The sequence below is a fragment of the Myotis brandtii genome, unplaced genomic scaffold (genome assembly GCF_000412655.1).
Source record: "Myotis brandtii unplaced genomic scaffold, ASM41265v1 scaffold237, whole genome shotgun sequence".
NCBI classification, from domain to species: domain Eukaryota; kingdom Metazoa; phylum Chordata; class Mammalia; order Chiroptera; family Vespertilionidae; genus Myotis; species Myotis brandtii.
Genome location: NW_005358943.1, coordinates 4,279,870 through 4,292,093, shown reverse-complemented (window position 1 = coordinate 4,292,093; position 12,224 = coordinate 4,279,870). Strand labels below are relative to the sequence as shown.

At 41.1% G+C, this 12,224-nt stretch overlaps 1 long non-coding RNA gene across 1 annotated transcript; it reads left to right on the top strand.

The window, feature by feature from the left end:
• The first annotated feature begins 6 nt into the window (after nucleotides 1–6).
• Nucleotides 7–9,675, top strand: LOC106726189. Its single transcript, XR_001362208.1, has 2 exons — nucleotides 7–680; nucleotides 9,522–9,675. It is a non-coding gene; the product is annotated as an uncharacterized LOC106726189 (long non-coding RNA).
• The last annotated feature ends 2,549 nt before the right edge of the window (nucleotides 9,676–12,224 follow it).

Sequence of the window (12,224 nt, the reverse complement as noted above, 5' to 3'; positions counted from 1 at the left end):
AGAGTTGGAGCGTCCTTAACTTTCCTCTTTCATTAGTTCTGCTGGTTTGGGGCTTTTGAGGTCTCGAGGAAGCCTCACGTGGCCTTGGGACAACCTTCGCCCTAGGGTGCCCCAGTCTGGGAAAGGCGGGTCCTTTCAGACCCTCTAGCGCCCAGTGGGCCGGGCTGGGAAAGTTCCCCAGCTGCACTTCTGGGATCTGGCAACGTTACGCACCACTTTCTCTGCACTCGTCCGCAGTTTTGCAGCCCCAGGTTGGTTACAAACCAGTTCAGGCCAACTCCGCTAGCCTCCGTCTCCAGGGCCGGCCGCTCCTCTGCAGCAGCGGGAAGAGGCACCCGGAGCAATGGGGAAATGCATGCCCCTGCCTACGCGCAGCTCGGATTCTTGGCCATTCCGGACTGGTCTTCACAGGTTCTGGATCCCTCCGGGATTAGCGCCCCTCCAGCCCAGGCTGTTTAACCCAAACCCATCTGCTGCAGCTCGAGACTTTTAATCGTTTGCTTTTCTCTTCATTGGCTGGAGTCACCACTGGAGAGTGATCCGGACAGGGCGGTGAAGTCCCCATTTCGGTGCAGAGTCCTTTGCAAGTGACATTGTGAAGTAGGCAAACACTATGCCTTTGAGTGACATTGTGAAGTTGGCGGAGGGTGCCCTAGGTGACATTGTGAAGTAGGCAAAAGGTATTTTATTCACTCAATAAGCATTTATTGAGCCCACCTTGTGGGTCAGGTACCAGTGGTTTTATAACAAGATCATGCCCTACCACAGCCAAGAAGGGACAGAGCCATACAAATACACAGGTACTCCGAGGTTGCCATTAGTGCAGTGGTTCCCAACGTGGGGCACACGCCCCACAGGGGGGCAATTTGATTTTTTAAGGGGGGCAATTTGCGAATGAGTTATTATAAGTGATTTTTTTTCACTTCTTATGGTTCTAGGGGCTTCATATACAGTATATAAATATATATTATGACAGTTTATGCATTTCAGTTCTCTTATGTTTTGAAATGGCTATTTTTCATATCACTTCATATTATTATTTTTAAAACAATTTCTTAGTGATTTCTTCCCCCTTTACTTCAACTGTCCTTACATTCTTTTATGTTTCTCTTTCATGGATGTCATGTTCTCTGGAAACTTGTTTAGACCAAGTTAATGGCCTTTTAGGCTTCCTCCACGTGAATAGGAGTTCACTTTTTGAATAATAAGAATTATATGTCACGGGGACGGGGCGGGGGCACATCAGGATTTTAAAGATTTTAGGTGGGGCACGGCCAACAAAAGGTTAGAATAGAGCTGTGCTGAAGGTACAGTGAGGGGACCCAGGGCAGGACAAGCCACCACAAAGGTGGGGCCTAGGCACCCACTCTTCTCTCTTGGTCTTTCTCCCAAGCTTAACTGAAATGTTAAGGGGAGATGTGAAGGAAAGACAACCTATTTCCTGTAGCGGGGAAATATGTTGGAAGGAGACTTGATTTGGGGTGGTGAACACACAGTACAATATACAGACAGTGTATTATAGAATTGTACACCTGAAAGCTATATAATTTTATTAACCTATGTCACCCCAATAGACTCAATTTAAAAAATTGTTAGAAAGGATACAAAACAATTACTCCAAACCTCAGTGCAAATTGTTAAACACAAGTCCTGAGTCATAATTTTGTTCAGTAACCTATCACGGTACTGGGATAATAATATCATTTAGCAGTGGTCCTCAACCTTCTGGCCCTTTAAATACAGTTCCTCATGTTGTGACCCAACCATAAAGTTATTTTCGTTGCTACTTCATAACTGTAATGTTGCTACTGTTATGAATCGTAATGTAAATACCTGATATGCAGGATGGTCTGAGGCGACCCCTGTGAAAGGGTCATTCGACCGCCAAAGGGGTCGCGACCCACAGGTTGAGAACCGCTGATTTAATGACTGAAGGAATTGAAGACATTGTAAAAATTGCACATTTTCCTTCAAGTTAGAAAATAAAAGTGAAGGAAAATAATGAACATTTGGTTGTGCCATGTTGAGAAGAGAACTGCATTAGTGCATTCAAGGAAGTTGTTCTACCCAAATACTGTAGTCCTGCTATCCTTTACTCCCTTCTCCACCTTACCCTTCCAATCTCTGGAGCCTGGTGTTCAGACGCCGTCATGTATATGAGAAGGCCTGATGTGAACTATGAGACACTTATTCATCATCTATTACTTGGTGATCAAATATTTGTTGACTTCCATGGTCCAGGCATAGAATGGTAAATGACAGAGTTGCTGCCCTCACGGAGCTTGCATTCTAGTGGGGGAAACAAATTATACGTAGAAACAAATTAGTTGGACCAGGGTTTCTCAACCTCAGCACTATGACATTTTGGCTGATATAATTCTTTGTTGTGGGAGATTCTCCTATGCATCACCTGGTCTTTGTCCTCTGGATGCCAGTATGACCCCCACCCCCAAGTTGTGACTATCAAAAATGTCTTCAGATATTACCAAGTTCCCCTAAAAGACAAAATTACCCTCAGTTGAAAATGACTGAATTAGATGAAGATGAACCTTGCCTCCTTTAACCCTTTGAGTGCCAACCAATATCCTAGGAACTATGCTAAAATTGCCAAGGCATTTTTGCTGATTTTACAGCAGTTAAGGAAAAAAAAATATGAAAATTAGGCAGATAAATGCCAGTGGTCAATTTTAGAACCACAAACATTCGGCATCGTAAGTAATCTGCACTTAGGTGCCATCTGTCAATAAAGAGTGAACTACTAGCATCTAATAGTGACACTGCAGAAGGAGTGCGATAGCGCTCCCGGCACTCTAGAGGTTAAATTGTGCAGGGTTTGTATATCTGGGAAGGAAATGAACAGCAAAACTTATACCAAAGCTGAGAGGAGGATCCACGAAGGTGTTGACTGTGAAATGTTTTTATTACTTCCATAGTAGACACCTGTGGTTTGGGGCTGCTTACCATCCATTGCCCTACACCGGGTACCAATTTTTCATGAATGTGGACTCCACTGGTTTAGAAGTTTCAGCGAACAAGGGAGGAAATATGTTTCCACCAAGAGACACAATAATAATTGCATGGAATTGGAATTTAAAATTGCTGCCTGGTCTCTATTGGGTTGTTGTTGTTTTTTTGTGGGGGAGGGGGGAAGGGGATGGGCAAAAATAGGATTATAGTGTTAGAGTGATTGAGCCTGACTATTGAATGGAATCAACATTGTTCCACAGAAGGAGAAGGAAGCAATAAAAGGAGCTCAGGGGAGTTCTTTATATCACCATGTCCTATTGAAATGGATTCCAAAGTGCCGTCACCTCATCTAGGCAGCACCACCAGGGACTTAGGGTCTACACCCAATGGACAAAGAACCCAAATAAGCTGAAATGCTGATGCAAAGCAAGGGGGGCATGGAAAGAAGGTGGAGAACCATGAATATCTTCAGCTGCGTGACCAGTTGTAGAAACAGAAACAGCGGCCTCTGTACTTCTTTCCTTGCTGTAACATATACAGTATATGGTGGGTTTGAAATTTTACATTTCCAGAATGCAATGTATATACTGTAAATTTGTTTCTTTTCCAAAAGGTATAATTAATTTAGCACCCAAACACTTATCCACTGATGGTAGACATTTAATAATGCCAAATTTAAGGTGTTTGGGCTAAATCCTTAGCATCCTTTGCCTCCTCCTTCTCCTTCTCCCTTTTCCTTGAGGTTGATTTTAGTTTCAGGGGCTTATGCATGACCTGATATTGGATAAAGGGCATCTACTCTGTGAGTCATTCTCTTTGCTTAGTGGCCTCCGGTGAAATGTAGCCTCTCTCTTCTTGTCCTCATTGCGGTGTGCAGGAATCCACTGTTAACATTTCCCGCCCTTGGCCTCAGGTCTAGGTTCCTACACACTTTGTGTATTAGGGTAATGTTAGTGTTAACAAAAACTCCAAAAGAAATTAAAAGAGTTTTATTCATATATGATTTGCAAATCAGAGAACGAAGCCCTCAGTATGAATCAAAGACACCCTCTGAGATGGAAGGTGGGGAGTGAGGAATGAGGAGGGGAGAGAAGAACATAGTTTTTATTTTATGTATTTATTATTTTTTTATTGTTGACACTATTAGAGATGTCCCCCGTTTCCCACCTCCCTTTGCCCACCTCCAACCAGCTCCCGGCTCCCCCTCCATTGGCCTTCACCACACGGCTATCTGTATCCATGGGCTACACATGTATGTAATCCCTTCACCTTCTTTTATTCAGTCTTCCCCAAACCCTCCTCCCTTTGTAAAAAAATATATATTTTATTGATTTTTTACAGAGAGGAAGGGAGAGGGATAGAAAGTTAGAAACATCGATGATAGAGGAACATCGATCAGCTGCCTCCTGCACACCCCCTACTGGGGATGTGCCCGCAACCAAAGTACATGCCCTTGACTGGAATCGAACCTGGGACCCTTCGGTCTGCAGGCTGACACTATCCACTGAGCTAAACCGGTTAGGGCACCCTCCTTCCTTTTGACATTTGTCAGTCTGTTCCATGTATCCATGCTTCTGGTTCTATTTTGTCCTTTTATATTATTCATTATGTCCCACATTTAGTGAAGTCATAGATGTTTGTCTTTCTCTGACTGGCTTATTTTGCTTGCCATAATAATCCCTGGTCCATCCATGCTGGGTAAGAGTTCCTTCTTTTTTACAGCTGCATAATATTCCACAGTGTAAATGTGCCACATCTTTTTTTATCCACTCATCTATTTATGGGCACTTGGGCTGTCTCCAGATCTTGGCTATTGTAAATAACTGCTATGAGCATAGGAGTACATATATTCTTCCTGATTGGTGTTTCTGGATTATTAGGATATATTCCCAGAGGTGGGATTGTTGGGTCAAAAGGCAATTCCACTTTTAATTCTTAGTGAAACTCCATACTGTTTTCCACAGAACAAAGGCCTTGGATCCAGCAGTTCCAGTACAAGGAGTGTTGCTTATCAGTTGCACAGGAAGTATGATTTACTAAACAGCCCAATCAGCCCAGGGGGCTGCTTGCCCTGCAGGTGGTTTCAGGGCCCCAAAGGGCAAGGTCATGCCTTGTTAGCAGTTTCAGAGCTCAAGCTGCAAAAATCCATATGTTGGGCCACAAGTTATGGTATTAAAAGTTCTTCTAAGTCATCACTAGCTCCTAGGTTAATGCAACAGAAGTTAATTTCTGGCTGATATTCAAACTCAATGTGGGAGTTCTTAACTGGTAGGTGGCTTTCCTGCATGTAGGAATCTTGGAACCCAGCCTCCTTTTATCTTGTAGTCCCATTGTTTCCTAAAGCAGAGGTTCCCAATCTTTCTTGGTTCAGAGTGCCCTTAGAATCTCAATATAGTATTCCTGGGGCTGCAGGCAAAAAGAAATATCTAACCCTTCCTTTAAATAGTTAGGGACAATTTAATAATAGTAGTAATTTGCTCAGTGTCCTGGGTAGTACTATGTTTTCCTCAAAAATTTATAATACCCCCTATCTGTGGTTTCGATTTCCATGGTTTCAGTTACTTACAGCCAACCACGGTTTTAAAAAAAATTAAATGGAAAATTCCAGAAATGAACAATTCATAAGTTTTAAGTTGTGTGCTGTTCTGAGTGGCGTGATGAAATCTCCTGCCATCCTGCTCCATCCTGCCCACGATGTGAATCACCCCGCGTCCAGCATCTGCACGCCGCCGTATACACTTCCTGCCTGTGAGTCACTCAGTAGCCTTCTCAGGTGTCAAATCGACTGTTGCAGCACCGCAGTGCCTGTGTTCATGTCACCCTTATGTTACTTAATAATGGCCGCAAAGTGCAAGAGCAGTGGTGCTGCAATTCGAATTTGCCAAAGAAAAGCTGTAAAGTGCTTCCTTTAAGTGAAAAGGTGAACGTTCTCAACTTAATAAGGAAAAAAAAAAATCACATGCTGAGATCTATGGGAAGTGCCAATCTTGTATCTGTCTAATTGTGAAGAAGGAGAAAGAAATTCTTGCTAATTTTGCTGTCACACCTCAAACTCAGAAGTTATAGCCACAGTGTATGATAAGTGCTTAGTTAGGAAGGAACGGGCATTACATTTGTGGAAGGTGTGAACAGAAAACTTGTTCTTATTGACAGCAACGTATTAGACCAGAAAACGTTGAGCCCATACGAAGACTTCAGCAAGGGTTCCCCTGAAGCAAGTGACCACATTCACCTTTTATTACAGTATATTGTTGCGAGTGTTCTATTTTATTAGTAGTTATTGTTAGTCTCGTACACATATAGGAAAAATGTATAGAGAGTTTGGTACTATGCAATTTCAGGCATCCACTGGGAGGGTCTCAGAAAGTATCTCAAATACCACTTTTGGTTCATTATAGTGTTTTCTACTGATATTACACTTTCCTGCCAATATTTAATATATCCTATGTATCCCCAGTGAATTCACTGTGGTTGTCAAACTATATGCAGGAACCATGATCCTAGGGCTTGGAGTCTTTTTAAAAATATCTGTTGTGTTATTTTCATTCAATCTATTTCTTTCAAGCATGCTATCTTTTTATTTTATTTTTAAAAATATGTTTTTTTTTATTTTTAGAGAGAGAGGAAGAGATAGATAGAAACATCAATGAGATAGAAACATTGATTGGCTGCCTCCCAAATGCCCCCCACTCAGGATTGAGCCCGGAACTGGGGCATGTGTCCTGACCAGGAATCAGACTAGTGACCTCTTCGTGCATGGGTCAATGCTCAAACCCTGAACCACACTGGCCTGGCTTGGAGTCATTTATTTATTTATTTATTTATTTATTTATTTATGCAAGCAATCAAGCATTTAATCTGAGGCATCTCTATGGAAACAAAAGAAAAACAAAGGTTAATGATTGAAGCAGACTACCAGTATAACCTCGGTTTCTGAGTTTGGAAGGCAGGCGGTCAAGATTTCTATATGTCTGTCTTGAACATCTTCAGATGGAGTGAAGGCGGCAGCTGCAGTCTGATAGATTTCTCCTGGTCTACAGTTTGAAAGTCGATGGTTTTGGAGTCTTTTCTTCTAGCCGGAAGAAGTATGGGGACAGCACTCCTACTTCTTGATAATTTCTGTTCATAATCTACTGGCAATAACCACACATCTTGCCATACCTACTGGTATATGCTCAAGAGGCTGGGAAATGCACCCTTCAGCCAGGATGTCACCTCTTGGTATGGAAACAAGAACACACATTTTGGTAGGCACCCAGCTATTTCTGATACTCTTGGCCACCTCTTCATGCAGACCTGGATTCTATTGGGTCCTTTGGCTCATTCTCAGGTCCTTCTGAGCCCTCAGGTATGGCAGTGGGGACTTAGTGTGTGCCAAACAGTGATACTACCTTCGGGTTCATCTCCCCAAACATCTCCCTTAGTTGTTGCTACTCTACAACTCAAGTGCATGTGGGTCACAGAACTCTTTCTCAATGTTTGCAAGCTTGTGGCTACATTCTCGAAAGTTTAAACACAATCTCCTCAGCTCTGGTATTTCTAGACCTACCTTGAATTTCAATGACCAAATATGTCCCCAACCCACCCCACCCCACCCATCAAGCAGGCAACTCATGTCCTGGAGGAAGGGTGGTGCTGGCCCTTTCATCAACCCACTATGTATCTTCTTTCTTTTATTTTAAAAATTTCTTTCATTCTTAACCAACAGAGCTACCAGGCCAGGGCTGTATTTTCTTAGCAATGCTACAAACTTTTTACTTATTTGGCTAGAAACTAATCCAACACATATTCCAATTTAATGTTGTTGAATATACTTTATGTCCTTTTATTTCAATCTGTGTCTTTCAATGTTCCAAGCCAAGCTTTGAATATCAAAATATTTTTCTCTCTTAGATTTTACATTTTAATGGCCTTCAACACACACTATGGCTTCTTGCCACTTAAGACCTCAGAAAGCTTCACATTTTATTCGTTCATCTTTCAATATTTTTGTTTTTTCTTCCCTTGAGCAATAAGCCGTAGACTCTTAGAATAAATTTAATGGTGGAAGATTTACTAAGTTAAACAAGAACTTCTCAGAAGAAAAATGTGTAGGGTAGTATTTTAGACTACTGTTCAAGTGTTCTTCTGTATATTTACTTCTGTAATTAATTTTCCTTTTATGGACTATGTTTTTGTCCTACATTATTGTGTGTAGGTTGTTTTGATAGTTAAACTTAGCACTTGGTCCTTAAGTTTTAGAATACTGCATTTAGATTGCTGCAGAACCAAAGAAAGAATGGACATTTTTCAGAAATCCTGGGTTTGGGCTTGATGCCTGTGGAGCTTGCTTTGAGCAATTATAAAACAATTCTGTACTGACTTCCTAACCTCTCTGCTTTTTATTTGCCTAAATCTTATATAAGCTGCCATCCACTATAATTTCCACACTGCTGGTGTCTTGTAAATTGAATACACAAAAGAGGGCCTGTCATTGGTTAGTGACTGTAAGGCCACTAGCATGTCCTGGCTTGAGGACCATGGTATAAGGGTGAGATGTGAACCAGGAATGGGTTGACTGTAGCAGGAAAGGTGCTGGTTAAGAGAGGTTTCTGTACAAGTTGAATACTGCTTAGATGGTTTAGTATAATTTTACTAGAGGCCCAGTGCATGGATTCATGCACTGGTGGGGGGCGTGGCCTGCGGGATTGGCCCGCTGTGGGAGGGCCACTCATCCCGGTCAGCGAGCGGCGCTCCCACTGTGGGAGTCCACTGACCACCAGGGGCGTCTGGTTGAGCGTCTGCCCCCTGGTGGTCAGTGTGCATCATAGCGACTGGTCGACCTGTTGTTCTGGTCATTCTGCTGTTCGGTCATTGGGCTTTTATATATATAGATTCTTTCTACATGACAAACATGAACTTTTTACCCTGCTGATAGGCATCTTCATCCCCATCATTTACCTCCCAAGAGGCTGAAAAACAGCGCTGGAATAGTTTTAGGGTCACAAGCATTTTCTGCATTATTTAAGGGATGTAATTTTTTTGCCTGACAGTTCTTTTTTCATAACTTCTCTACCTCTTTTCTACCTCTTTCCTAATCTGAGTGGCTACATCCTGGACTAGCTGCCACCAACTTCCTCTATTTACCTTTCTTCTCTCCCACTCTTAATATCTCTTTTAAAAAATTGTTTTATTTTTTAAATATATTTTATTGATTTTAGAGAGGAAAGGAGAGGGAGAGAGAGATAGAAACATCAATGATGAGAGAGAATCATTGATTGGCTGCCTCCTGCATGCCCCCTACTGGGGACCGAGCCTGCAACCCAGGCATGTGCCCTTGGCTGGAATTGAACCTGGCACCCTTCAGTCTGCAGGCCAACGCTCTATCCATTGAGCCAAACCAGCTAAGGCTCCCACTCTTAATATCTTACTATCTGCTTTCATTCTATGGACAGTAGTACAAATGCCAAATAAAAACAATAAGCAAAACACAATTCTTTCTTATTGGTATTCAACCTTGACTGTACTAGTATATGCACAATATTCCTGTATTCAATGTCCCCAATCTTTCTTAGGTTACAGGAAAGGACTAAAGCCTGAATGGTACCTGACAATCTATATATGTAAAAGGCTAAGTAACTGATCATACGTACATCCAACCGTCCGACTGACCGACCAGCTGGTACGTATGATGTGCACCAGCAATTTAAAAATAAACGTTGACTCGTACATGTTGCAGTAATGTAATTACCGCACGAATTAATTCTCTCTCTCTCTCTTCTCTCTCTCTCTCTTTCTCTCTGTCTCCCCTCCCTTCCTCTCTAAGCTTGTCCTTGGGGGAGGACTTTATTTTTTAAGTTCTTGATAAATATTCAATGAATCTGCCTGCTACTGATATTTTAAAATGAAGACAACAAGAAGACAGATCTTAGGCAGTTAATTCTTGGAAAGTGGCTAGAAATTAACATTTAAAGGTAACCCAGGGTCAAAACTCTAGAAAAGGTGACTAGGAAAAGATCCTATTTCAGTTTAGTTGGTAAACTAGATGAGCATCTCCTGGATACAGAGAGCTGAGTTAAAACTGTGCGTATCAATCTTCCAAACAACTGTAGTCTGAGAAGAGTGTTTGGAGGGAGTGGTGCCAGGGAAAATTTGAATACTCTGTTGAGAACCACATGCTGCTAGCTCTTTCAATTTAAAGATGAGTGATCAGAAATAAGAACCAGCACAACATGGAATATTTTAAAAATATTGCAAAATGAGGGGAAGGGGACGTCATCTTGAAATCTCAGATTTCTAAAAGCTACCAATTTTCGGAACAAAAAAAATTTAGAACGTGTTTTAGCATCTTCTATAAGATATGAGAAATATATAGCCTCTATTTACTAAGAGAAGAAAGTTTATAAAGTAAAACAGGTTGAAAAGAAAGTTCATGAGATGAAAAGGGAGATGTATAGAATATGAAACAGTTGGTTGATAGAAAACTAAAATTTAATAGTAGAATTTACATTTGCTACTGGAGGGTGATAGTAAAGAGCAAAATATAACACTGTTGAAAATTGAGCCAGTAATTTGAAGGACAGATTGATGAGGCCTCCAAAAACTAGAGGGAGAAGAAAAATACAAAAAGGAAGATGAGAGACACAAATGACTTTAGAAATCATCCTAAGAATGGTATGTGTTCCTGAAGATGAAATTGAACTAATTGGAATCAAAATACTGGTCAAAATACTATGAAGAAAACTTTCCTGAGCTAAATAAACAAGTCTGACTGTTTCTCCTAAAATGATGTAATGGAAGGTGCATATCACCTATGTGGTCGTTTTGGCAAAAATATTTAACCCTGAATCAAATAATGAAGATAAAATCTGGCTTCAGCCAGGTTCATGGGCATGTGGCAAGTGCCATCAAATACAGCCCACCCTTAGGAGGGACCCATGCTTGGTTTAATAGTTTGTTTTCACTGTCTTGAAATTCTTACTAATTTCTGAACAGAGCACCATGCATTTTCATTTTGTACTGGGCCTCACAAACTATTTAGCCACTTCTAAATCTGGTAAATCCAGACTCTTAGCTACAAGATAACTAGCTTATATTATTTTTTAAGATGCCAGTTGCTTAATAGACAAGGCATTCCTCCGACCTCCCACCCCCTAGGAAAAATACATAAAGGAAATACTCGTCTGGGTTAAAGGCAGTAAAGAGACGTGACAAACAATGTGTGATTTTTAACTGGATTGTGAATGGGGCGTGTGTGTGTGTGTGTGTGTGTGTGTCTATAAAAGATCTTTTTGGGGAGAACATTTGGAGAAATTTATTTATTTATTCATTTTAAAAATATATTTTTATTGATTTCTGAGAGGAAGGAAGAGGAAAAGATAGATAGAGGCATCAATGATGAGAAAGAATCATTGATTGACTGTCTCCTGCATGCCCCCTACTGGGGCGTGTACCCTGATGGGGAATTGAACTGTGACCTCCTAGTTCATAGGTCAACACTCAATCACTGAGCCATACTGGCTGGGCCATTTGGAAAGACTTAAATAAATAAGAACCATATATTAGATGGTATTGAATATTTCTGGAATTGTTGGGTGTGAAAACAGTATTGTGGATATGCAGAAGGATGTTCTAGTTTCTAGGGGACATACGTAAGTGTGGTAAAATGTCATGGTGTCTGCAACTGACTTTCAAATGGTTTGGTAAAATAATAAATATACCCATGGAAAGAAGTAAAATAAATGTGCCCCCTCCCGCAAGAATCCTTTCAGCAAACATTTTTTTTTAAGGTATAGCTTTTAATGGCTATTTTTTTCATTGGCTTCTGAGCTGGCTTTTACATCTCCCAAGCCTCCCTTTCTGTGCTTCCTCCAATACCTAAGCTCTGGGAGCCTCCTACCTCTCCTCTCTCAGCAGCCAGCACATTCCTTCTCTTAAGCACAATGTATCTCAAGTTTAGATCCATCACATCAGTCCAGGGGCCCTGGAGCTAAACCTTTCTTCACCTTTCAGGCTTATCAAAGTCTTCTCTCAACAAAGGTGAGTCTCTCAGTAGGAGTAATTGCATACTAGTTAGTAAGAAAATAGTAGATACTGAACTGGTACAAAAGTGAACCAACAAAAACAAATGAACAAACAAAACCCATCAAAAACCAATGGATGCAAGACACTGGGGGGTAGGGGAGGCCAAGGGAAGGTCAATGGGGGAAAAATGAGACATATGTACTACTATTTGTAATACTTTAAACAATAAAATAAAATAAAATAAAATAAAATAA